Source organism: Haemaphysalis longicornis, unplaced genomic scaffold (assembly GCF_048455015.1).
Source record: "Haemaphysalis longicornis isolate Haplotype H1 unplaced genomic scaffold, Haemaphysalis longicornis Haplotype H1 scaffold_8, whole genome shotgun sequence".
Lineage (NCBI taxonomy): Eukaryota > Metazoa > Arthropoda > Arachnida > Ixodida > Ixodidae > Haemaphysalis > Haemaphysalis longicornis.
The window spans coordinates 52,641,270-52,668,975 of NW_027526445.1; the positions used below are offsets into that span (position 1 = coordinate 52,641,270).

The 27,706-nt window shown below is 49.5% G+C and overlaps 2 pseudogenes; one reads left to right on the forward strand and one right to left on the reverse strand.

Moving 5' to 3' along the window:
• The window catches only part of LOC144148298 (microtubule-associated serine/threonine-protein kinase 3-like), a 226,731-nt pseudogene that overhangs the window by 20,820 nt on the left and 178,205 nt on the right, over nucleotides 1–27,706 (forward strand).
• On the reverse strand, nucleotides 2,623–4,604 carry LOC144149436 (uncharacterized; annotated as a pseudogene).

Consider the following 27,706-nt stretch of genomic DNA (forward strand, 5'->3'; position numbering starts at 1 on the left):
TTGTTCCCGAGTATAGGCTGCCCTTTTCCGCCGGTAATCAGCTGCCTGTAATTTTTGGCGTGAACAAGGCGCACGCACAATCGCTGTCACCACCCGTCATCATGCAAACTTGTGGAATACAGTAGGTACAGCCGCCCTGCTTCAGCCGCACGCCATCGCCGACTTGCACGCAAAAAAAAAAAAAAGACAAACGTTTCGCCGCTTAATCGGCGAAATGGTCGGCTCCGCTAAGCTCAGCCGTGTATATACTTAAATATCTTCCCGTCTGATAGAAGTATCCTTCCAAACCTCAATATAAAATTAGGCGGAAGAACAATTTGTTTTCACGAATAATAATCAACATTAGCAATAGCTTTTGTACTTCAAGAAGTGTAGTATGAGTCAAATCAAATTAACGACTGGGCCAAGCCAAGATCAAAAATCAAGCATCCTCCAGGCATGGCCGCCTCCTGGGGGGTTGAAGCTGCCGTTCGGCGGCTCGCAGACACTAGCGCCAATGTCCCCTCTAACTCTATGGCCATTACACCATGCACTCGCCGTAGTTTCGTCATCGGCTCGGATTGAAACGGTTTAGCGGCCGTATATTCGAACCGAGTGCCACAAAAATGAAACAATGGTGTGTTATTATATGTGGAAAATAAAACAGGCTGTTTCAAAGCTAAGGAAAACGCAAATAAAGCATAGTGTTGCCTGAACGGTTGTGCCTACTATACTACAGGCGAAGCTGTTAGTTAATATCAATGTTAATATTTTTGAGGAACTCATTAGATACCATTTTTTATTAATTTTGCAATTATTTCAAATAATAAGTTGTTTGATAAGCTTCGAAATGTTTTTGAGCGTGCCTATGAAGACTTCACCTTCCTGTGAACCGCCGCACCGACTGACAGCTACAGTTTAACAAAATTTCTTGTTGAGCGAGTTGTTTTATACTTGAAGAAAAAAGAAAACATGGCGCTAAGCAGTCGTGGACGAAGACAAGATAGGACAGATGCAGCCGCCCGTATCTTTCGTGTCTGGTATTTGCCGAAGTACAGTGGGGTACACTGTTAAAGGGAAACGGAAACGGGGAATGTTTCGCGCGAGAGCCCGCGAGACTCGGCCGGCCCTTGCCGGTGATGGTGGCAGCCACGGCGCCGGCGCCGGCCTACTAGCTGTAAGCAAGACAACGAAAATAATAGAAACAATTGGCTCTTATCTACGTTGTGAAGATGGTTGGAAAGCAAAGCTTTAAACGACACCCACAACTTCCCATGCGACGTCACTTGAATTCACGCCCGTAGCTTTACAAAGAGTGATACCACAAATCCTGCAGCCGTTACCTTGAATTCGAGGGGGCGCCGTCCCGAACGCAGCATCAGCGTCGGCCACGGCCGGGCTAGAGCGGCGGACGCCGCCGCTGTAGGCCGGCCGTGAGTCGGGAGAAAGAAAACGAAGAGGGGCGTCTTTCGAAGGGTGAGACAGCGGAACCTAACCATTTTGATGTGCTAGCTCGAGTCTACATTACCGCGTGACAGAAGCGCAGACACCGAAACGGTTCTCCATGTTACCTTAGCGATTCCCATTTATACCGATTTGAACTAGTTAGTTTAGTAAGTTTGAGAATTGCAAGAGAGCTGAGGGAACTTTTATAATCCCTTTTTATCAGGACCAGTTGCTCCTTCCGCCTTTTGTAATACCTCTTAAAACACAACCGAATTGGTATTCACCAATGTAGAAAACGGACCCCCATTCGTGGCAAGCAGTGCGCAAAAGATAGCGTTTCTCTAGCGGCCAGGTGTCTGTCTGGGGTCTCTACATTTTGTTTTCCCGCCCTTCAAACCAATCATTAGCGTATCTTTGCCGTACGACCCCTCAATTCCGTCCGGTACTGGTTACCCAGGAGGGGCTGTCGAACAAGTTAATCAAGCCGTGCGAAGGAAGCGCCAAATAGACGCGAAGCTGCCCCAAAACGGGCGCAAAGCAACCGTCGCTAAAGCGGACGACAAAGCCGTACCGCCTATGCGCCGTTCGGCGAGCAGGTACCTCCGCGCGGGAAAAGGCTGGGTAAATTCGCCGCGCCACCAACACTGTGCTCCGTGTGTGAGAACCCTCCGCACCCCCCTTTCTCCTCCAATCGCCGCCACCGCCTCCGCCGCGTTGGAAGTTTATCCTCCCGCATGCCGCGAAAGAATCGTTATGTAGGAAGCTTTGTTTTAAAATAATCCTTACAGGCAGAGCTCAGGCCAACTGTGCAGCTTTCGAAAAGTACCCAAGTTGAAATTGTCGGATATTGCGAAAGCTTCCTACCCAGCCTATAACCAACGCTCCTACAACTCGGCATTCTCAACTTGCCTTTGATCCCCATTGAATTAATTCATAGCTGTCGTGTAGCCGGCACGGCGACACGTAAGAGTAAACACACTACACCACTGTACGATCCATGACAATAACCCCGTTTAATCAGCGCGTATCGTTTATGTCATCCAAGTAGCACAAGACCCCTTTGCAACCTCCAAGAATTTGCGTCATGATCTGCTGAAACGCAGCTGGTGCCGATGCCAACCCGAAGCAGACCCTCTTGAATCTAAAGAGGCCATCGTGCGTTATAAATGAAGTTAGGTCTCTGCGGTCTGGGTGGAGTAAAACCTGGTAGTAGGCTGATGCCAGGTCCACCTTGGAAAAGCAGCGTGCTCCATTGAGGGCATGAAGCAGCTCCTCCATATGAGGCAAAGGGAAGTTGTCTGCTACTATAGCTTTGTTGGGTTCCCGGAGATCGACACACAGTCGAATGCTACCATCTGCTTTGCGGGCTGCTACAATAGGAGATACCCACTCGGAAGCATTGACTCTCTCAATGACATCAGTAGCAAGTAGCTTCTCAATCTCGTCAGAGACAGGCTGGCGGACTGAAAATGGTGGGGGCCTCAGCTTCTGTGCGACTGGTTCGATGGAGGTTTTCATCTTGACTTTGTGTTGCACACCTCTTACAAGTCCCAGGCCAGGCAAAAACAAGTGGCCAAACTTGGTCCACAGTGTTGGCGGCATACCAAACTTGGGAGGGCCGAGGGGTTTTGTATGCATGGTGCTTTGGGGAAGGCCTGAACTCATAGCTGGAAGCTCTCGGCATTCCTGCGTGGACATTTGCAGGCAGCGCAATTCCTCTCCCATGATACGAAGACCAAGGGCTTGAACAGCATCCAGGCCAAGGAGAGATGTACCACATGGCGTAACATGAAAAGGTACAATGGCTTCTTTCCCCTTGTACGTGACTATGGCGTGAAATGACCCGAGAACGGGAATCTTCCTGCGCGAAAAATCCAGCAATGTAAGATGGGAACTTGTCAGTTGTATTGCGCTTGCGAACAAGCCTTGGAATTGGTGCTCATCCATAATAGACACGGCCGAGCCTGTGTCAACCAAGAAGTTCATGGTATGCACCCGTGTCGTCGCGGTAACTGGCGCCACCTTGACATCCACGTAGACGCCTGTACTCTTATCAGTACGGACCGCCAAGATGCTAATGACACTGGCAGCATCATCTTCCGGAACGATTTCATGGACCTCTGCAGAATACCCGTCTCGGCCGCGACGGTAGCTGCGACATGCTCTCTTAAAGTGGCCGCGGCGTCCGCAGGCAAAACATGTGCTACCGCGCGCGGGACATTCCGAAGGCGAACACCCTGCTGCGCCGCAGTTTCCGCAGGCATTTGCATTTCTAGGCCCGGGGACAATAGTGGCGGCGGCATTCACATCAGGCGAAGGTGCGCTGTACGCGCGTGAGCAGCTGAAGTGGCGACGCCCCGGGAGGCGTGTGCCAATATCGCCGTTATCTCGTCGACCCTGCCTGGTTGAGCTGTCTCGCAACTGCTGCTGAATGCGCTGCACCGGACTGGCGAAGGCTTCGGATTCACGCTGGGTTTGTTCACGAAGCCGTGCTACCTCGACAGCATGATCGAACGTAAGGTTATCGCCTTCCAGCAGCAATCGCTCTCGTAGCCGCGGGCACGTGACGCCTGCTACGAACTGTTCACACAGGTTTTCGTCCGCTTGGGTGGCGAAATTGCAAAGAGCTGCTAACTCCCGAAGCGCTACGGCGAAATCAGTGATGGGCTCACCCTGCAGTTGACGACGCTCCCTGAATCGATGGCGTTGAAGGCGGACGTTGCAAGGGGCGGCGAAATGCTTCGAAAGCATCTCAACGGTTACGTCGTACTCGTCGGGTGGGCGCGGGGCTCCAGTGGTCCCGTCTTGTGTTCCAGTAGCTGCAGTGGTTCCGATGATTCCAGCGGCGGCATCTGGCGTGGGCGTGACACCGGGTGCAGCACTCGTTAGCTCTGCCTTGGTTTGCGTCGTACCAGGCGGAAGCGCGTGGAAAATGCGCTGTCCTTCCGTACCAAGACAGTGCAGCAGGAGGGCTCGGCGACGGAGTGCGGGTAGCTCGGTCGTTCCGGACGCCAGCAGAAACCTCTCGAAGAGGCGTAACCATCGGGCCCATGGAACATCGAGCGTGCCGGGGGTGGCAAGAAAAGGAGGCGGTGGCAAAATGCCCGTGGAAGACATCCTCGTCGCCAGAATGTCGTGTAGCCGGCACGGCGACACGTAAGAGTAAACACACTACACCACTGTACGATCCATGACAATAACCCCGTTTAATCAGCGCGTATCGTTTATATACACACGAGCGCAGTCGCGCCATCCATTGTGTGTCCAATGACTCAGAAGGCCATCTGGTGTAACCGAACAACACTACAATAGCCATAACCCATTCGTAAGCAGAACTATTACCCAAATCATTATTGTGTTATGCAGGGTGTTTCAAGGAAGGCTTGAAGTAATTTAAAAAAAAAGGCTTTCGGAGTTAAGATTGTGCTTGCTCGAAGCGGTCAGAGGCCGTGGCGCAAGCAACAATATGTGTTACAATTGCTTTTTATGCCAACAATTTAGCAGTAGTTGTTAGTTAACTTTTATTTATTGCAGTTAGGCGTAATTTTGTACTATGGACATCGTAGAACATCATCAGTTGGTCCGACACCCAGAGTAAGATTTACGAAAATGCAATTTTCCGCGGACCTATGGGTGAATACTGAGTCCTCCATACGCGCGCATCTGGAGCCCGGCGGCTGCAAAGCGCTTGCAAAGCTATGCCCACCATAGAGTTTCCTACTAATATATACTAGAGGGAATTCTATCGCTACAGTTGTGGGCCGCCGTGAGCGGCGCCATTGCCGCTAGTGACGTTCCTCACCTACCGTATAAACCAGAATATAGGTCGAGTTTTTTTTTCAAAAAAATCCGCACAAAAGTCACCCCTCGTCTTATATAGCGGTCATTGGCACAATGTAAATCGTTGTCTGGCAACAATGTGCAAGCGTAGTCCGTCGCCAATCGCCATTCGTGTCGGACTGCTATCTCGCTCTATCAGGCCTTTATTTGATTTCGCTTTTCTCTAGTTTTTCGTCTTTTACTCGTCTATTACGCGTGCGTGCGTACATTTCTGTACGTCTCTGTTCCGAGATGAGTGGCGGTAGTCGACGCCAGTTCACCGCGGCGTTTAAGCTGACGGCGTTTGAGTCACCGAGCAGAATGGGAATATGGCGGCGTAACGCCAGTTAGGCGTTTCAGAGAAAAGTGTGCGGTACTGGCGGAGCCAGAAAGCTAAGCTGTGCGCGTGCAACCCCCGAAACCGATCGTTCTGTGGACGTCAAGCGGTGCACCCCGAGTTGGAGAACAAAGTGGCGGACTTCGTCCGGGAACTTCGCTCACGATCGCTCCGGAGGCCATGCGCGGACCGGCTCCGCGAACTGTACAATGAGTGGATAGCCGGCGACAACAAAAAGACGTATACGGGCCTGTTGCGACCGTGTCAAGCTGGGTGTCCTTCTCTGGGCAGTCGCTGCCCGACGACATGGTTACACGAGCGTTCAGAAAGTGCTTCATCACCAACGCGCCTGATGGCATGGAAGATGACAGTGCGAAGCAGTCATCCTCGGACGACTCAGAGCTCGTACGAGTGACTTCGGCAGGCATAGTGAGTGGCAGTGACAGACGGGCGTCGAAAATAAATATAGACATTGTGAGTGCGCTTCTGTGCCATATTTTTTTTGTCAACTCTTCCCACCTCAAGGTAGGGGGTCGACCTATATACCGGGTCGACCTATAATCCGGTTTATAGGTACTTGGCTTAGCTAGCCATATGGCTTCTTTTTTGTCTGGAAGCCAAAATCAACAAAAAAGCTATATTTTACGATAACGTCTACATAAAAGCCGTCAGGCGTGTGGCGATCATTTACTTTGTTTTCCATCTAGAAAGGCGCGTGCGAGACCCCCGTTTTAGAATGGGCGCTGAGGTGCGCTTTTCTCTGGGAAAATAAAAACCCGTATTTGTCAATGTGCATACTTTCCAACCTTCTCGCTCACACGGCACTGCAAAGGCGCCACAAAGACCACCCCAAAAAGCAAAAATTATTTCTTTTGCAGTGCGCAGCCAGAAGTGGCGAAGACCGGAGATGCCGAGCGGAACGCGTTTCGCTCCCCGCTAGCAGACGACGCTCGCTTTCCTAGCGCAACTCGCAACCGCAGCGCCGCGGTGGCGAGAGTCGCGGCCGGCCGCCTTCTCTCCACGGCCGCGGCGGGGAGATACGGAACTGAAACTAAAGCGTGGCAAACTGTTCGCATGGCGACGCAGTGAAACATCCCCCTCGCGAGGGGCACGATCAAATGCAGAGCATTTTCGGGGGCGCACGACGTTAAGTAGTTTGCGTTAAGTTAGTGTTGTTGCACTTGTGGCAACTGCTGATGAGAGAGCGCTCGTCACTAGTAAAATGGCAGCCTCGGCGCACGTTGAGTCCGAGAGAGGGGAGAGAGTGTCCTTAAAACGTGCCTGGGCGCGCTATCGAATGTTGATCGCGCCGATAGCGAAACGTCTGAGCCGGGCATGTCGAGGCGAGCGATGCGGACAACTACGGACGCCAAGAACGGGTGACATCGTGAGTTAAAGAAATGCTCTGCATTTAAAAGTGTCACGTGTTTTTGTTGATGTGCATCAAGCTTCTACATAATCACTGACGAATTAATCTTTTTGGACGTTTAATTTTATGGTGACAAAACAAATTTGATGAACCGTCTACAGCAATATTGTTGCTTTTTGTAAGCCAGAGCCAACTTTTCAGCCCGTTCATGAGAAATGTCAAGGACAAGTGGAACGTGCCTGCCCGGTTCATGACGGAATGCTCGCCGACGCGGCTCCCATAGACAATGACGCCAGATTTCCCTCTACTATATATTAGTGTGAAACTCTATGAAGCCCACGTGTTGACGTCACTCCACCCCCGCCGTGGGTGAAGGACGAGAGAAGGGAGGGCGCCAAAAACCTGCCCTCTGTTTCACAACTGAATGCTGCGGTCGAGTTTTACATGCTGCCACCTACGCTTGAAAAATAATGCACTCTTCCGTCTAACCACGCTGATGGTGGCTCGCAAAACTTTCTCGTGTGGGTTTTATTGGTTGCCTTCTGGATTTAAACTTTCCCTGGTTGAGCTTTGAGTTTGACCAGCACGGAGTTTGGTCTTTTGATCACAGCGTTAGACTTTGACCCTTTCCCATTATATTTCGCCCGAAGGGAGCTTCGCGTTCCACTATCGCCGTCATTAGACGGAGGGCCAGATGATTTTGCTGTTTAATTTTGCACTTCCATGCACCCCTCCCAGAATCCTAAATGCTTCCAGCGTTCCGGAAATGCCTCTGTGCTGGGGGACTCCGGCCGATGCACCCCTATTTTAGGCAAATACTCACGCGTTTTCGGTTTCTTCACGAGGCATTACGCGATTTTTAGGGACTCCACAAAGAATACTTAAGCAATAAAAAACACAGGCTGACGTTAACACTGCCACATTTTTTAAACTGTCGATGCCAGCCTTTTTTCAACGCAGGTGGTAAAATGGGAGCGGGAGGGAAGATGGTTTGTAGCTTGGGCTGTTGGGTGGTTGAATAACTTTGGCTCTTGATAAAATTACCACTGCAAGCGTGGGAGTTCCGCTTCGGTTGTGAGGCTCCCATGATGCCACTCACGAAATCCGAAGGCACAACGGTCGCTGTTACATAAAGAAAGTATAAAGTGCAGCGAGGTTTCCGCGGCCACAAGGTAATCCAACTCGTACGTAAGTGCCTTTCTCTTCAAAGCACACGCATCGAGATATGCCATCGTTAAGGCTGGAGTGAAAACCGTACTCATTGAAATGAGTAAGGTTAATTAAAAGTGGTGGAAATGAATACTAATATTAATAGTTTTATTCTTACTCAGATCGTGCGGAGCCAGGCGCAGAGCACTGCAAAACGCGCTCATGTCAATGTAGCCCATTCCGAAACTTAGAAGCGTTCAACAAGTTTACTTAGCCATTAGTGCATTTAAAAAGAAATGAATACTAATAATAGTAGTTTTATTCGTACTCATATCGGGTGGAGCCAAGCGTAGATCCCGGCAAAACGAGCGCTCGTGTCATTGTAGCCCGTACCCAACTTTAGAAGCGTCCGGCAAGTTTACGTTGCCGCTATTGCATCTAAGAACGTAACACATGTGTCTAGACTTCGTTTCCCCGCACATAGCCGCTCACAACGCCACCGAAACATTAAAAGCACTGAAGCAAACATCGCAAAAACAATGGGAAGCTGCGTAGTGCAATGCACAGAATCATTCCACTAACGATGGAGCGCCGAGTGGTGGCGCCACCCGCTCCGCTGCCCGGTCCCTATAATCGTGGACACACTGGGCAGTGCCTCCTGGAACCGTGTGCTCGAGCTCTTCCAAAAAGGCTTCCGCTGTCCTATTTGCCCAATCACGGAATCAGAACAGCCGGGTATTTGTAGCACGGGACGATACCAAAACAAAACAAAACATAAATGTTTAAACTGTATCTCTGAATCGTGAGATACCTACTCTGAGTTCCTATTTATGAAAAGCTGAGGAAATAAAAGGCATCGCGAAGAGAGTTTCACACATTTCCCTAAGCAATAAAGGTATACTGAGACGACCATGTGCGTTGCAGTATGCTACGTACACATCTCAAAGCGAGCACCGATTTGTAGTCAACTTTTACTCTTTTCGTACCGCGCCATGGAACACCGTTAGCCCGTTACCGATTACATTAGAACCCACAATCTTAAAACCGCGCTCGGAATTTTAATACTCCAGTGAATGGGTCGTGTAGCAGGAAAAGTACACTTTAATTTTTTCATTTTCATAAGTTTATTTTCTCAGCTAACCGGCTACTTCGCTGAAGTATGTCAGTAAGTGGAGAAATTCTCCGTCTCAGTATTGATATACTCCAACTCTGCCAGCAGCCTTCTTAGTGTAACTTTATGGATCAGAGTATTTAACTACTTCCTCTGAATCATACAATTTCAAATCATCCACGCATGAGAAAACCGAAGCTTTTTATACATGAGAAATTGCGGAACAACTTTCGAGTGTTTAAGTAGCGCTGGGAGGGGTAAATGTCATGGTGAGCAAGTAGGGAAGCCGCTCTATCTGCGCTGACCGTACGCTAGCAACGGGTCATCTAGCTTTGACGTTTATTTAAATCCTTTACCCGGAATATACAGCGGTTCACGCAGTCTGCCTGCAGGGCGTGCCGCGGACTGGTGGTCGGCCGGGATCGTGATGTACAAGCTGATGACAGGGCGGGTGCCGTTCCGGGGCAAGTCTAAGCAGATGCTACGGGAGCGCATCATAACATCGCCGCTCAAGTGGCCGCGGCCAGAGGAGCGCCCGAACTCGGCCAACACGCCTGCCAAGGACTTCACCTACCGGTTGCTCAAGAAGAACCCGGTGGATCGACTCGGTTCGACGACCTACAGCGACCTCAAGACGCACCCGTTCTTCGAAAAGTTCGACTGGAAGATGCTGTACCAGAAGAAGGACCTGTGCGAAATAGCCAGCATCAAGGAGATCATGAAGAGCGACGCCGAGACGGATCGCAAGGGCGACCCGACTGACAAGCGCAAGCACCAGCAGATCGAGGAGATGACTGACGTAAGCGCGCAGAGTCAGAAGCCGCTGCTCTGCTTCGCTTCGTCGAGCTTCAAGAAACTGATGACCAAGGTATGTGACCCGTTGGAAATCACCGTGGCTACGTGTGTTATCCTGAAGGGGCCACAAAGAAAAATACGAGTCGCTTTATTAAAAGACCTACTTTCTTCTGATAGCAATGATTTGATTCCCAGGAAAAACTTTCGAACAAATAATCCAAATTATGAAGAAAACATGAATCATACATCACTTTGAAATGCTAATCTCACTCCACAGACCCCGATGCTACGCTGCGCCCTTCTCACCGCCATTATTCACAAAAACACAATAGAAGTTATCATATAAGGTAAACTAAAAATATGCCTATTAATTGGTCGATACATTTATAAATATCGTTTTTGAGGATGTTGTCAGTTGACTGCATGTGAGGTAGAGCTTGTCTATAATTGGTCCATATATGTATAAATATCGTTTTTGTAGGATGCTTTCAGTTGACTGCATGCCATACAGCGCTCGTATGAAAAGAAAATATTTTAAATCATCTGTTCCTCTTCCATGTCACAGCAGCCACGGCATTTTAACAAGGTGCCGTCAGAAGTAGTTGGATCACGGTCTCGTAAAAATGCAGTAATTTCTTTCTTCCGGAAGCTGCCTGGCTGCATTGGTTTGCGTTTAAAAGAGGCTGCCTTAATAGAAAAAGCTTTCTGTGAACAGCTAATGGCTGATCGATTGTAGGGTTTAATACTCCGACGCAACGCAGGCCATGCGGCGCGCCGTAGTGGAGAACTCAGGGTTAACTTTGACCACCTGGGGATCTTTAACGCGCGCCGAAATTTCCAACACGCCGGCTTTCTTGCTTTTCGCTTCCATCAGAAAAGCGGCCGCCGGAGCGGGGAATCGAACCCGCGTCCTCGTACTTAGCAGCAGAGCGCCTTAGCCACTGAGCCAGCGCGACGGGTCGGTAATGGCAGACAATTTGTCATATTCATAAGCCCTTGTTCCAATTAATTATTACGGCACCTGTCCGGTGAAAAACAAGGAATCACCGCTAAGTTAGTTTACAGATATTTGATGTGGAAGGAATGACTTACCCTAACAGGCTTTACCCTATCGATTTCGGCTTGCAGCGGGAGGAGCGAACATACGAGCTCCGCTATGCGGGGGGGTTGTTAGAGTATATGCCGACGAATTCAATCGGTGAAAACGTTTCGTTTTCAGGTAAAGACAAGCAAGAAAGCTATCACGTTGCGCGACTCGTTCATGGAAAGCAGCAGTGAGGCATCTACAGCCATCGACTACAAGGCAGGCGCTGCGACCGCTTTGAGCCGTGAGTGGAACTAGAGATCATAGCTGACGCATAGGTTGCCTTTGTCCCTGCCCAATGCCAAGCGCGAATCCACTACAGCGCAGAAATTCCCGTAGAGGCAGAACCATTGGAATTGGGGCTGTCATATTTCGCGGTTGTAGCCGCATGTAAACTTCAGTAATACTCAGGAATGCATGTGTGATGATTTACCACGTGCCGCGGACGACGGAACACAATGCGACATGCACTAATGGCGATACAGGAAAATCGACTCTGCCATTCTTGAGGATCATGATAGAGCAGTGAGGACATTGTTGTTGTCAGACCCTGAGCTGGTGCAACGAGACGTATCGTTGAAAATATATATACACTACAGCGGATCTGTATACGGCTCGAATTGGGGGATATTTCTCGTCCGTAGTCAGCAAATCTGTGCAGCACGAGCGCCCAACCGTAGGCAACGTGGGATAGTACACCAGGACGGAAGAGGACGCCCAGAGGGCACATGGGAAGAGAAAAGGAGCGGTCTCGAATCACGCATACACCATTTACCATAGTGTTTGTGTCAGTAAAGAACCAACCCTAGATGCGTGTTACACCAACATGGGGGATAAGGTGCTTTTACTCTAACATTCGTACGTTCTTGTGGCGACATCAACTTGCAGAAGAGCAGATACGTCAAAATCTTAATCTTCCTCCAAATATCTTTCCCATACACGGACACATAGTACATAAATACAATACACATAAAGAATACGCGCTTACAAATTACATTTTGTGACGTCAATAAATTTCCATAAATACAAGAGAACCCATCTAATTGTGACTTCTGAGAGGAACGTCAGTACGAAGAACAGCCGGTAGGGATCCGGCAATACGATTTAAGTTTAGGTAAACTGTATTTACTGGTCTTTGGTCAATCTTTTAGCATGGTGTTGTGGAGAATTATTGCAGGTGACGCAAACAATTTTGTCATCCAACTACTTTCAAAGCGTGCATGGGAATCTAGGTTTTTTTCCTTCCAGGCACCGCATCCTTCATTGTTTTATTTCATGGGGCAATTGTGGGAAGACGCTAGAAGAATGGAAGAATTGTGGTTTTGTCAGTTAATTTTCTGAATATCTTATTTTGCATAATCGCGTGTCATGCCCAAATGTCACGGCAATGTCTTCCGGTGTCACGGCAATAGGGCGTTGACAATTTCAAATAATCCTTCTAACTTGTTTTTCAAACAAGATATTCAATGTGCATAATTAGGTTAGGCGCGGTCAATTACTTGCGTTTTTTCTTCACAGATCCTTACACTACCTGTGCGCTAAGCCATTGTGGCGTGCATAAACCTACCCACCACCGAAAGTAGTCGGAAAAGTTTTCCTATATATCCGCTTCTTGACTCGCTACTATAGAAAGCACACACATGGCACTGGTGGTATTTCGCAGCAGAAGTGCTGTTAAACAGGCGATGTGCAGATGAATATACGGCCCGAGCCCCGAAAAGTCCCGCTACTAACCCAAGAGTGGTACGCACTAAGCAAGTCGCAGGGGTTCAACAGGGGAAGGTGCCTAAAAACCGTTTTTTGGCCAGTATCAGTGTACTTCGCCCTGACCGGAAAGTCAATCAAGACAATGATTCCCTTATTTACGTTCGTTTAAACAACCCGGCTAGAACGTTCAAATTATAACAAAAGAAAGCCGCCATAGACGTTAGGCACTTCTTTTGAGTTGTGAATTATATAGCCTACTTGTTCGATTGTTACGTTAAAAGTCGTGCCAGTACAATTCTAACGACGCAATATTTCAAATGAACCAAATTTGTGTTTTGCCTGCATGGCGTCTTCATGGGAACGCTTTTTAAAGCGAAAGCTGTCTCAGTCGGACCGATGGCATCCTTAACGGTTACTGGAAATTCGCGAAAAGGAACGACTATAGATACAATAAAATGGCTGCATATCTGCTCCTTTCGTTGCAAATGTCGACGAAAGACGATAGTCGACTTAAAACCCTGCCAAGTAAATGCCTTTCTTCTCTTCCCCGCTCACCTTTCATGCTGTTCCTCTCAGGTCTCGCCCCTCCGAAGACCAACACGGTAGAGATTTGCTCGAATCAATTTAAAGTTACCGCCTTCCTGTGCTCCAAGTCGAGTGCCTAGATGCAAGCGCCGCCGATGCGAGCGCTCCCGAATAGTGAAACCTTTCGTTACCGTTGCCGTTTGATTTCTCAAAATGTAGTCAGAAGCTTTAGTGGCGCGCGCAGCAGGCGACGGTTTTCCGCAGTGTATGTAGTATTTCATTTGACGAAGCATTCATGAATTTTTAAATAAGGAAACACGGCAAATATTTCTGATGAATTGGTTTTCTGCCTTATATATGCGTGATGTCTTGTACTCACTCAACAAACGTTAACAAGTATGGACATTTCTTGCAGCTTCAGAAGTTTAGATTTGACTGTTGGTTTAGGACACTTTTTTATTTCGCAACTAGGCCCTTCGGCATAAACTAAATAAAGTCCAGCAGTCCCGTATGCGCAATGAAGTTAAGGAGTGGCCGGTATTGCGGATTGTGCGTCCAGTGGTGATAGTCAGGCGGTCGTATTGGGTGGTACCCGAGGACTTCATGTGGTGAAATCGTGCTGCTGGAGACCCTACCACGTTCCCAGGAGGTGGTCCACAGTATCTTGAGAGGCAAGGGCTTCACCGAAGAGGCATGTTTCTCGGGGAGCTTGCGTCCTCCATAAGGCCTTTGTCGATTGGGTCAAAGCTGAGCCCACGCGGATTCTCCGGAGCGCCACCGCCTCGCGGTGAATGAAACCGCGAGGAAGGTCCGATCCACGCGGAGGGAGGAAGGCACGCGTGGGGCGCCTGAGAGATTCCTTGTGAATGATGAGAGTATCACTATTCGAAAACCGTAGCAGGGGTAGCGGTCCAGTCACCCTCCGAGGATCGCAGGCCGCGTCAGCATCCGTGTGAGCAGTTGTCGACCGTAGGTTCCACATAACTCGCACATGGCACGGAAAGAAGCTTACATTACGATGCACATTACAGGTCAAGTCGAGGGACTCGGCGTCGCGCCAGAGTTCATGTACTGCCTTTGTGGAGTCGGTGCACAGATGAAGGCAGGATGGTGGGTTTCTGCGGAAGCCATGCTCTGACGAAGATAGCCTATCTCGGATGGCCACAAGTTCTGCCATGATTGAAGGCAAGGGTACCTCGGTGAGGCACGAGCAGGTCTGCCGCATTTCCGAACGAGTGGGACACACAAGGCTGATGTGCAAAAAGGTTTTTGGTTATTCCTGCGTCAACTTACCCTTGCAGTGCATCGATTGTGCCATCCAACTCCATGGGAAGGGGGTTGGGCTGCAGTGCCTGGTTAAGAAAGCGGCGTATCTGGGTAAGTGGCTGGTTGTCTGTGGATTGGCTACGATTCTAAAGTGGAAAGCAAGGTGATTTTTGTGATATAGTAGGTGACCTTGAATCATAGTAGTGGGCCAATGCTGCAACAGCAGGAAGTGTTTGAAATTTTAAGAGACGTGCACTCCTCTATTGAACAAGCTCGTCCAGGGTGTTCAGCTCGGCCTTCAGTTGTAGCGTCGGAATTGGGGTCAGTCGTGGCAGGGCTATAATAACCCGTACAGCCTCTCGAAATAATAGTTCCAGTAGGCCCCAGTCCCATCTACTGAAATACTGCAACTGGTCTTGTTATATCAGCCGGGGTTGCCAAACAGACCGTAATAGGATGCGTGCCATGCGACTACAGGCACCGCCGGTCTTTCAGGTGAGACGTCGAAAGTGGTGCAATGTCTTGGCAGCCTTACCGCGTACTGAACGGATCCATGGATCCGCGGATCCAGAAGCATCAAGTTCTACTCCCTGCACTCGCAATGACAACATGGGATTGAGAGCATGGCCGTTTAAGGTCAAGTTGATTGGCATGTGGGAAAGACGACATCAGCCCCATTTATTTGTGATTGACTTGAAGGTCGTTTGGCAGCCGATAGGGTCAAGCCGATTGTGGCACAGCAATTCTCAGTTTTGTCTAAGGTTGCCGGGAGGCTTGTCTGCTGACCGTTCAAATCTTCGTGTACCGACCATACTGTAACGTCGTTGGCATGGATGATTAAGAAAATGTCGGGAATGGTGGCTAACTGCTATGCGAAGGGAAGGAGTGCCGCATTGAACAGCACTGGTGCCAACACGGAGCCCTCTGGTACTCCCCGTTTCTTGATAATTTGTATAGAAAAAGTCGATGGTCGAGTCAAGATCGCACCAAATGGCAGACCGTTCTTGGGACTTTCGGCAGACGTAGCACGGTGAAGATCGCTAAGTGACTGACATAGTCATAAGTCTCTAGGACATCCATTGGTAGGTGTGTTCGTATGCTACGAGGTGTGCCGCCCAATAGCACCATGTTCTAAAGATGTTCCAGGCCATCTACCATACCGAGATCTGGGTGGAGACCTATCTGAGCGGGATGATACCACACGCAGGGAACAAGCCGCAAAGACAGGCGAGTAGTGAGCATACGTTCCAGCATCTTACATATAGTGCACGTAATCGGCCTGAGGTTACTCATGCGGTGCACTGGCTTGCCTGGTGTCGGTATTGGCGCTACATCCGCATATTTTCAGGAAGTTGCGAGTTCCCCCGAAGTACCCTGCAGTCAACCTCTCGCTGACCAAAAAAACAAGAAGTTGCATGGAGACGTCTTCAGACTAATACATATCTCAACCCAGGCCTCTACAGGCACTTCCACCCAGAAATTCGTGACGGTAAATGTAAGCACTACCCCAGCTTGCAAGTTTGGCACACATGCTTTTGGAATGCCCTGCTATACAAAGAACAGACTTCAGCAATACAGAGGGAACATTTATTATCAACACCAAAGAGCAGTGGGAGACCGTGCTGCTTAGCGAGGGCCCTGCTATCCAGCGTTGGGCCGTCCAGAGGGCTGAAGACGCCGCTAGGAGCCAAGACATCCTGGCCGTCGTCTGAAGCACACCGGCCATAACTAGGCCTTTCCTCTGGACACAATAAAGTTACTTCCTCGTCCCGAGGCCCAAGTGGCGTGGAGTGAGTCCAGCATCTACTGAAGAGCGGGGCCATCAGCGTTCTTGAACACATCATACGAGACACCATCTGGCCCAGGAGCTGTGCGCAGCTTTGCCTGGTCGATGGCGGTCACGAATTTCGGCATTGTAAAAGGCCCTTGCACGCCACCAATGTCCATCTGAGCTGGGGACGCTCGTGCTTCAGGAGGGAAATGTGGTTGTCCGATGAATGGTGAATGAACCTGGTGGACAACAGGGAAGAATGTTTGGGCTAGCTGTAGTGCAAACTGATTTGGTGTTTTTCCAGAGGCAAGGCACGCACTAGTGGTCGGGTCGGGTGGTCGTGCCTCAGTTTCCATGCTGCGGAATGTGCGCCAGATGGAAGATTTCATTGAGGATGGCCCAATGGACGCACACCAATCTAGCCAAGTTTGTCTAGAAAGGCGCTTCTCGTGGCGGCGGGCGGCAGCTGTGGCGCGAGGAAGCTCGCTATTTTAGCGATCCTGGGCACCGGCTCACGGCCATCTCAGCACGACGACGAGCTGCCTGTAATCGAGGAATATGCAGGACAGGAACGGGCCTAGACTCTTCCACCCAGGTTGTTCACGTCGCATCCTTAAAGTCGGCGCATAAAACAGACACTGCGTCACATAGGGTTTCGGGTAGAGACCTAACACCCTCCTAAACAGATCTCAGTCCGTCACACGACAGCGGAGCCATAGGCATCGTTGGGACACTGCAGACAAACCAAGACGTAGGGGGTAGTGATTACCGCCCCCGCAGTCTACCCTACGGTACCATGAAACAGGATTTACACCCATCCACCAAGAGAAGTCTGGGTTATAAGGGTGGTGGCGAGGATAATCTCAACGGCGTGTCGATGTGTGTAGAGCATTGAGTAGCACAAACAAATACTGACTTGTGAATGTGTTTAACACTGCAAAGCCATGCGCACTGGATGAAGGGTAACCCCATCCCCACCGACTAGACCTGTGCATCCTCGGTACGTACGGCGAAGGTGAACAAGCCAGCCCATTCGCAGTCGAGGTGTACTGCACTATATGGACGCACGTAGCACGACACCAAGAGCGCGTCCTTCCGGGGAAGGCGAACCAACACGGCAACAACTTCCTGCCATTCACCGCGCCAAGATACTAACGGCACTTGGGTCTGGGGATAATAGGTGGCTATGTACATCGCCACTTTACCAGGTGGACCAGATGCATTGCTGCAACGGCTATCCGAAATGATAGGTGGAGAGTTCGGAGTAAATCCCGCAATGCGTGGCCTTGAGTTGGTCTCCTGCAAGAGAAGAGCCTACGTTTGAAGTGTGATTATGAGATGACGATTTTGTCTCTCCTACCTTCCTGGTTAGAACACTGTATTTCCAGTGAAGTACACAGTTGCGTGGTAGCGGGCTTGCGGAAGCATTCATTCCTTGAGGGACCACTGAAGGCATCATGGGCGTAGGAGGGCCACGTGAACCGTTGTCAGATGTTACAATTGTTCTGCTACAAAAGCGGGGAGTTCCATGGCCGCAAGGTGGGACGATTCAGGAGGTAATTGCCGAAGTTGCGCTGCAATAGCAGGCGGAGGAGCAGTCACATTCTGTTGCTGTTCACGCTGCGCAGTGGTAGGGCGACGTCGCACTGAAGTGGCAGTTGTTGGAGGAGGTGCTCCCTAGCGTTTCGCTTGTTGCACTAAGGTTGCACGACGTTCCCGGTACATTAGTGTTTTGGTTGGAACTCTGCCAATTGGTGGTCCAGGTCAGCAACGCTATCTGCGGAATCCGTCGTTGAAAGTGGTGGTTTCTTGCAGGCAGTGCCTGGTGATTGACGTAAGCGCTTCACAGCACCAGCGGACGTGATCGCCGAGTCGTTGGCGCCCATTTGATTACGCTGATTTGTCGCATTCCTGCTTTTCCTCCAAGTCTACAAACCTGTTTGATAGTGCTAACGCAGTACCAGTGTTTGCGTAGCATTGTTGTGGTGATTTTGTCGAAAAAAAGTCTCGCAGTTTCTCTCTGGCGTGGAGCTTTGTAGGACCCTTCACCGACGTAATGTCATAATCATTGTGGCGGCACAATGAGTAGCGATTTCTTGGCGCCGCAGCCTTAATGTCCACGTCCTTTGGAGAAGTCTGGCAAGAGGCCTTCATGTATCACGAAACTTGCGCTAAATGGACATACAGACAGACGAACAAAGACAGACGATGCGCAACTGACAACTGTTTATTTGCAGGAAAAGAAGTTGCCTTATATAAGCTTGTTTTTTTAGACAGCTAGTGGTTCGCGGGCTCTGAGTATTGTGGTGTTGCCATCAATTTTACTATCTGCTTTTATGTGTTCTTTCTGTCTTGTAGAAGCCTATATAAGGCAACTTCTTTTCCTGCAAATAAATAGTTGTGAGTTGTGCATCGTCCGTCTTCTTTCGTCTGTCTGTATGTCCATTTAGCGCAAGTTTTGTGATACATAATGCACCAACTAGCACAACAGCACATTATACTGAAGAGGCCTTCATATGTTCCGGAAGTAAGCACTGATAGCAGAGTACCGTGGATGGGCGGTACTCACGAATCCGAATGACGCAGCCAAAGTAATGAAGGCAGGCAGGTGGTTCTGACGGTCCACTTAAGGTAACGAGGCATGTGCGGCTGCGTGCAAGGTATCGTGCAGACACCACCTTTATGTGTTAGACCGGTGAGGTCCGCACTGAGAGTCCCTGGGTCCTTCCGACGTTTACTCCATCACACGTAGCTTTTGAGGTCGCCTCCCGAGGTGAGGTATGCTGGGACTGGTAGAGTAAACGTTTCTGTAACCATTATTGATGGGATGTTCTGAAATTTGGCGGCGGCTTCTAGGGAAGGCCCCCAGAAAGAGATCGTGATGGTTAGGCGGTGGTAGGTGTAACCACTAAACACTTTGTTGCCGAGGCAAGCGTCAAGAGGGCGTTGTGCGACTTGATTGGGCAGCTTAGCCATGTAACTACCGCCGCGTGGGTTGACAAACATGTTGTACGATCCCGAAGACTTGGGGAGTCCAGTTTACGGGAGTGTCAGGCCCTATATAGCGCTTGGCCGCGCAATCTTGGGTGGCTATGTCGGATGCTGATATTGGTGGTTGCTGCATTGGCGCCTTAGGAGGCGGCGTAGATGCATGAATCGTTGGGGTACCTCGAAGCTGGCCGGAACTGGCCGAGGCGCATTCCATTGCTGTCGAGGACTCCAGGGTCAAGCCCGGCATCGATGAGGCATGGTCCATGTTCGAGCCGTGTGCCGCGGTCGGGGGAGTAAACAATGGCGGTGCGAGCTCACGTGCGCCTCGGCGTTTCAGAGCAGCCAGCACGAAGAGCAGAACTGGTAGCACGTGAATAGACGGAAGGCATCAGCCGGCATTCGCTGATCTGGAAGCGGCAACCTAGGCCTGCCCGCCAAGCGACCAGCAAAGCTTTCGTTGCAGAAGGCGGTGGGCGCTGAAGCCCTCGCCGAAGTACCAATTTCGATGCCACGCGCACTCACAACGTTGAAAATTTCCGTTCTTCTGTACAAGAATTCGTAAGGGCGCAGGAAAGTCGATGTCAACGGGAGCAGCACAGACTCGTCCACTAGCTCACAGCGCTCACAGCGCCCCCCATAAGACAATGGCGCAGCTTGTGTTTCACTTGGGCCGGGTGGATCAATCGAGTCACAGACAGACAGGCAGGCAGATAGGATGGCAAGTTGGGTGAGTTGTTGATTAATGTGGAAAATTGGCGCGGAAAGGCGTTGACTAAGAAGAGCTGCTAGTAGCGCGTCGTCCTGTGTATTTCTCTTCTTAGTCAACGTCTTTCCGCGCCAATTTTCAAGACAGACAGACAGACAGACAGACAGACAGACAGACAGACAGACAGACAGACAGACAGACAGACAGACCAAAATTGCCTCGTTTAAGTAGCCGAAGATATACTATCGTCTTTAATACACACATCGATCGTGAAGCAGTAGAACAGTTTACCTTTCTCTGATATGATATATACATTTAGATCATTCGACGACGCAGGGCTTCGTTCTTCGTTTGCCATTTGGCCTTTGAAGGTTTGACGATCGATTGGACGCATTTTCATTGAAGTGTTTGAATAGCCTCGGTGCAGTTTTGAGGTTAGAAAGGTTGCGCACTTCGCTCTACTTTATTTGGGAAGAGATGTTAATTTTTTTTGCAATTGTAGGCACTTAACAAAAACAGTTTATTTTGTTGGCGTGCCCTTCATGCATAAATTTTTTTTATTATGGTGGGCGATGTGACGAAAAACATGGCGTTAAATTGATTGATTGATTGATTGATTGCAGGGTTTAACGCGACGACGCGACGCAGGCGATGAGGCGCGCCGTAGTGGAGGGCTCCGGATTAATTTTGACCACCTGGGGTTCTTTACGTGCGCCGAAATCTCGTATACACGGGCGTTTTTGCTTTTCGCCTCCATCAGAAAAGCGGCCGCCGCAGCCGGGAATCGAACCCGCGACTTCGTGCTCAGCAGCGCAACGCCTTAGCCACTGAGCCACCGCGGCGGTTCATGGCGTTAAATTGTTTACGTGATTTGGCACATGTTATGCGGGGATTGCCGCTTATGCTTCGTTTTGACCCGATATCTCGAGCTGCATCTACATTTGGCATGGTTTTATATACGGCTGCTTGTACATATCTTACTAAAGCGGAATAAATAGGGCCGTTTTTCAGACTTTGTTGGGGTAGCTCCCATACGTGGAGTCCTGTAATCCCTGGTGGAAATGTTTAATGGTGCCAGGATGGGGACTTTCCCAATTAAACGAACCAACCATTTATGGGCAGTTTTATTAGTAATATGCACACCGCATGTATGCTTTGAGACATTTTGCACGGTTACTTAACACCAATCTTTTCTTTCAATTTTAAAGTACCGCATTTCAATAGCCGTAAATATCTGGCATGTCATGCTTAGCCACGCTTTATTTTGTTATTTTTTAAAGACGATATTCTTCCTTGGGCTACTTAAATCCAGCACTTTTGGTCTGTCTGTACGTCTGTTTGTCTGTCTGTCTGTGACTGGATTCAGCCACCCGGCCAAAGTAAAACAAAATCTGCGCAATAGTGTTATATACGCACAACCAAATGTAAAGTCTCAGTCTGGTGTCACTATTCATACTTGTCAACATTGTTGAAAAAGAACAAGATTTTACACAAACATAAGGCGGAACATCAACACGTAAAATATATTTGTTGTGTTGCGTTATTAAAAGTTCATGGAGACTTGGTTGTAGTGATAGCAAGGGAGATACTATATCTACTGGAGAAAACCGTCACCTGCGGTTGCCCGTGCTCCTGGCGGCATTTGAGATATCGCACGGCAACAGCAGCAAAAGGTTCCACTACATAGGTTCCACGTTCAGCTTGGAACTCACGTGGTGTAAGGAAATGTGGTTTTATAAACGTTGACGTAGGGCGCCTCGACTCACGTGTGTCTCCGCCGTACTCCAGCGCTGGGAGCGAGGAACCCGGCCTTTAGCAGTGCAATGCGGTAAATCTAAATTTAGATGAGCAAACCTTTAGTGCGTTTACCTTGGGAGGAGCGCGACGGAAGAGGAACAGCATGATAGGGGAGCGGGAAAGCAAAAGTAGGCATTCACAAAGACTATCGTCTTTTGTCGACAAATTGCAACGAAACAAGCAGATACGCGGCCAATTATAATGCCCTACCTTACAGGCCCGTGGTAGGGCCTAAAGTAAGGGGGAGCACAACAATTACAAACCGAGGTAACAACGAAACAGCAAAAACAGAAATATAAAAAGTAACACAGAGCCTAGGGCATACCACGATGTGTCTGAGGAAAGAACGGTAAAGGTACGCTCCTACTTGCGACACGCCAGCACTCGACTACGTTCCGCGTGGTTGCTTCCTGTTTTGTACGAGCTTCCAACCAATATTTTGGCTCATAGATAAACACCTACAGGAACGGCTCGAAATCTTCGTGAAAAAAAAAACGTTACTAACCCCAAATAGCCCAGGAAACGTTTGGGCTTGCGGGAGGAGCAACCGGAACTGACGTCAAACGAGCGCTTTCCAAAATCAATTGCAAATAGCAATTCAAATATTTACTGAAATTCGAAACAGCGCAAAATGACGGGACAAGGCAACGACGACACAAGGCGCTGACTAACAACTGGTTGGTTTATTGCGCGGGTTGCGAAATATACCCAGAAAAAAGGCGAGTAGGAACACGATAAAAAAGAAGGAAGCACAAAAAAGAGCACAAAAAAAATTGCGCCCATCTCCCCACGAGGGGGGACTCGAGTAAATGCGTCGCGTAGGGAGTGGGTGTATTGCGTTAACGTTAGCGTTTGGGGGGTGGTGGTGGGGTGGTAGTGAATGTGTTAACTATTATTGCTTATTACTATTATTTATTATTATTTCTTTTATATATTAATTATTACTTTCGTGATTTTGCGACTGGAGTCCCCCCTCGTGGAGAGATGGGCCCAATTTTTCTTTTTTTTTTGTGACGCAAGAAGTGAACGCAAGGAGTAGGTCGTTGTAAGTCGTTATTTATTTATTTGTTGCTGTTGTCGTTGTATTGGACGCTGAGAACGACGGCTTCGTGGTCGCTAAAGTGTACTGTTAAGGGGTCTTTAAGCAGTGGTCGTGCGTTGCAACAACTGGTGAAGACAAGATCGATGCAACTGATGCCGTGTATCAGCAGCTTCTTGACGTAGTTTGAATGAGTCAAGGATATAAGGGGCGTTCGTACCCTTTGATTCTGTGTCGCTTTTGTGGCGCAATGGGAAGAGCACCATGTACCTCGCGTTCCGCCCACAGGGTCGTGGGATCGAAACCAGGCGCCTATAACTATTATTTTTTTATATATATATAGTAATACCTCGTTAACTCGAAGTAGTAAAAACCGCGAAATATTTCGAGATAAGCGGATTTTCGAGATAAGCAAAGTTGCGCGAATTGCCATGAACTATCGAGTCCTCTGCAATAAAGGCGCTACTACTTACTAGCTTTTAAATAGCGGCCTCCAATCTTGCTTTTCGTGAAGGTTTGAAAGAGAAAAAAAAAAAACACGAGACGTACACCGGCTGGGTTTTGTGGCACTGCAATTTTACTTACCAGGAAATTACTGCGTAATGCTGGTCTGCTCTGCGGTCGCACTCGGGCAGTCCTCTAGCTGCTTGACGCATTGCTATAAGCCTATCTTCACCGCCGCTGCACGCCATTGGGTTTTTTTCCGCACGGCACACCTCTATCTTCTAGTACACTGCACCCAACGTTTTTAGATTAGGTCTAAAAACGTTGACTGTACCGCTACGAATGTCTCTACCGTCACATGACGTGCCACAGGGTTGTTTGACGAAGTTGATATGCGTTTAGGCTCAGACCTCACGTTCGGGGAATACATCGGCTTTGTGACAGGCGCGGCTAAACGAGATCGAGGGACTCATCGCGCTAATCTCGTGAAACGGACCGCGGCTGCGAAATTTTCGTTCCACTCTCAGTCAAGGTTTCGAGATATATGCAGTTTGGCCCGAAAATACTTCGAAAGAAAGGGCAACAAATACACTGGTCGTATAGGAAACGGTTCGGTGCCCCGGAAAATTTCGACTTAGCCGATTTTTCGAGATATGCGAGTTCGAGTTAACGAGGTATTACTGTAGTGTAGGGGGAGGGGTGCGGACCTGTTGTTGAGAGCGAGGAGGGTAGCGTGATGCGGGAGAGGAGGAGTGGGGGAGAGGGCGCACCTGCGCGCTGAGCTGTTGCGGACGGATGGCGGACGCTACATGTGAGTTACAGAAATGCTCTGCATTTAAAAGAAGTGTATTGAACATTGCACACAAAATACAAGACTGATACACGTGCGTTGATTAAATGGTAGCAGCGCCGATATGAGACGTGGCCAGAGGCGCGAGGCAAGCAAGACATCCTAAACAGTTAAGCTTTTTTACGAGTCCAGATAGCGGATTTTATTTTTAGTAATTCAATGGACGGCTAACTCACACAATCGCTGCCTGCCTTATGAATGAGGTAGGCTTCAGAGATCTCACGCTCACGCTGACCCTTATACGTTCTTGCAGCACGGGTATCGTGGAATCTGGGCGAGCAGCCGTGGTCTTTACAATGTGTGGCAAGATTGCTGCCAGTACCCGTTTTCAGTGTGTTTGCATGCTCGCGGAGACGACCGTTCAGACAGCGCCCGGTCTGACCGATATAGGTCTTCCCGCAAGACAAGGGAACTTCATACACAACGGAGCGCCTATATTCACACAAAAAACCACATGTAGAATGTAGGCCACACAAAACCGTATGTAGAATGTAGGCGCTCCGTTGTGTATGAAGTTCCCTTGTCTTGCGGGAAGACCTACATCGGTCAGACCAGGCGCTGTCTGAACGATCGTCTCCGCGAGCATGCAAAAACACTGAAAACGGGTACTGGCAGCAATCTTGCCACACATTGTAAAGACCACGGCTGCTCGCCCAGATTCCACGATACGCGTGTTGCAAGAACGTATAAGGGTCAGCGTGAGCGTGAGATCTATGCAGCCTACCTCATTCATAAGGCCGACAGCGATTGTGTGAGTAAGCCGTCTATTGAATTACTAAAAAAGGAAATCCGCTATCTGGACTCATAAAAAGCCTAACTGTTCAGGATGTCTTGCTTGCCTCGCGCCTCTGGCCACGTCTCGTATCGGCGCTGCTACCATTTAATCAATGCACGTGTATCAATCTTGTATTTTGTGTGCAATGTTCAATGCACTTCATTTTAGATGCGACGCTGCGAGGAGCATCTCTTGCCGGCGGCCCTGTCCTTCCTGCGTCGTCGTTGTCCGCGTCCGCACAGGTGCGTCTCTTTCCGCTCACCCCCTCTCCCCTACCATCTGTTGCGCGCGCAGTGCGGCGCGTTCTCTCACTTTGCCGGAGGGCGGCGCTGCGCACGGCGCAAGCGCGCTGTGCGCATGTGCAGCGCCCTCTCTCTCCGCGGTCTCCTCTCCTTCGGGCGTGCTGCGCATATAAGCGGAGTGGCGCGCTCCGGCCGGTCTCTCAGTCGACGGTCGTCCGCACAACGCTTGCTGTCTCTCTCTCGCATTACCCGACGATTGCTCACGCAATTCGAGTAATCGACCCAACGGAAACGCACAATGGAACCCCCTTCAGCGTCGCATCACACCAGGGTTCCCGCGAGGAGAGCCCCTCTCCTCTCCGATAGCGAGCGCTCTCTCGCGAGGGGCATTGGATTGGATTCGATTCGATTGGCTTGGCTTGGATTGGATTGGATTGGATTCGGTTAAAGTGGATTGTGTTGGATTGTGTTGCGTCATAGCCGCGGCAGACGCACTGGCGCCGGCGCTTGCCCAGGTGAGAGCGAACACTCTCTCTCAAAATCTGCGGGTGTGCGGCCCAGTGCGCTCTCACTCCGCCGGTGGGCGGCGCTGCGCGCGATGCTGCGCATAAGCAGTACTCTCTCTCTCCGCGGTCTCCTCTCCTTCGGGTGCGTTGCGCATATAACCGGTGTGCCGCTCTCCGGCGGTCTTTCGGTCGACGGTTGCTCTCCGCTTGCGCTTGAACCCCCCTCAGCGTCGCATCACAACAGGGTTCCCGCGAGGGGAGGTGAGCGTAATTTATTTTCGTGCTCTTTTTTGTGCTACCTTCTTTGTTATTGTGTTCCTTCTCGCCTTCTTTTCTGGGTATAGTTCGCAACCCGCGCAATAAACCAACCAGTTGTTAGTCAGCGCCTTGTGTCGTCGTTTCCTTGTCCCGTCTTTTCGCGCTGTTTCGAATTTCAGTATGCACCACCCACTAGCCCAAACCACCGTTCTAACGCAGTTCAAATATTTACATTGACGGCACAAAACCTCATCATGGCCTCCAAAGGTTGTGTCATTTCATAGACGAAGCAGTTCTGGCGTTCACCTTTTCGGTGTTTTCTTATACTGTACAATATCCGCTGATTGAAATCCGAAAACACTTGGAAGTCCGTGTACCGTCTCGCCATTCATCCTGATGTCAGCGACAACTGCTCGCTTCTACGATGCAACAGGTTGCTTTTCTGCACACTGGCAAGTGGGATCCCAGACTGCTCACTCATTTAGTCGAATATGTATCCGTTGAACACGCTGAACTTAAAAGCAGCCCTGTTCACATGTCCGATCGGCCCGGCCGCCATTGTAATGATGGAAGTAGAGAGAAATTCAGTTTCCTGTTAATAATATGACGTAAACACATTCCACATTCGTGATTGCCTAACTAGACTACATTGCCATGGCACGAGGAGGAAAATAGGGTAGAGGTTATAGGCGAAGATGTCGCAAAGTGATGGCTGTGATTCTCAAGCAGAAACGTACATTAAGGAAACTGTTCAAATTCAGCCCTTCAGCTATTGGAACAGGCAGGTTTTTTTTTTCTCTTCAAAAGCTAATTCTATTGGCACCTGCCCTCATGTATGTCCTGTTTCTCTTTTGTAACAGCTGGAAAGGCCGCTAAGCCGCCAGGTGCGAAATGAATCTGCAACAATGATCAGCGAGACCGAGGCATCGCCATGCTATGACGACACTTTCTGGTGGCTTCACCCCAACGACTGTTTGAAGATTTGCATGAAGAGCACCGATTCCATCTTTGTTCGTGAAACAACACAGAAAAGGAAGAAGTGCACGAAGGCTGAACTGGAATTTTTTGCTGCTTTATATCCGTCCCATGCTTGCAAAACCTGGCAGTGTGTGACCCATTGATACAGATCGTCTTGTCCATTCTGGCTAGATCAAAAACCTTCAACTTATTCATTGATGTTATTATCCCTTGTAACAATACTCTTCCGTTTTTGTAAATACTCTGTAGCTGCTGTTGTGCCAAAAGAGAGCTGCTCCATAAATAGGGACCATGCGGGAGGATGAACGTGGCACATTACGCTCTCCTGCTGGCTTCACTTGATGTAATCACGACGTGCGATTCCAGCCGCGGATGGTGACGTGGTTTGGTGACCGCATGCCGATGACTTCAGTGTAATCCCACTTCTCACACCATCAGGAGCTTCGATAACAATAAACTCGATGCATGCGTGTTGTTTTGTGTACGCATGCGCCCACTGAGTGCAGTGCTGTTGTCTCGTCAAAACTGCAATAGCTATTTTGCCATCATAGCCGCCTAATCACGTAGGCCCGGTAACACCGCAGGTACCAGAAGCACGTGGAAACGAATCTAAAACCATACTTTTGGCGATGTGCACGTGCCCTTATTGTCTAAAAAGTGGACAGAAGAGGAGATTTGATACTGATAAAGGTCGCGAGCCGTTCTAAGAATGGCCGGTCTATCTAGCTCGGAAGACCACAGAAACGCTAGCTTGCCTGCATC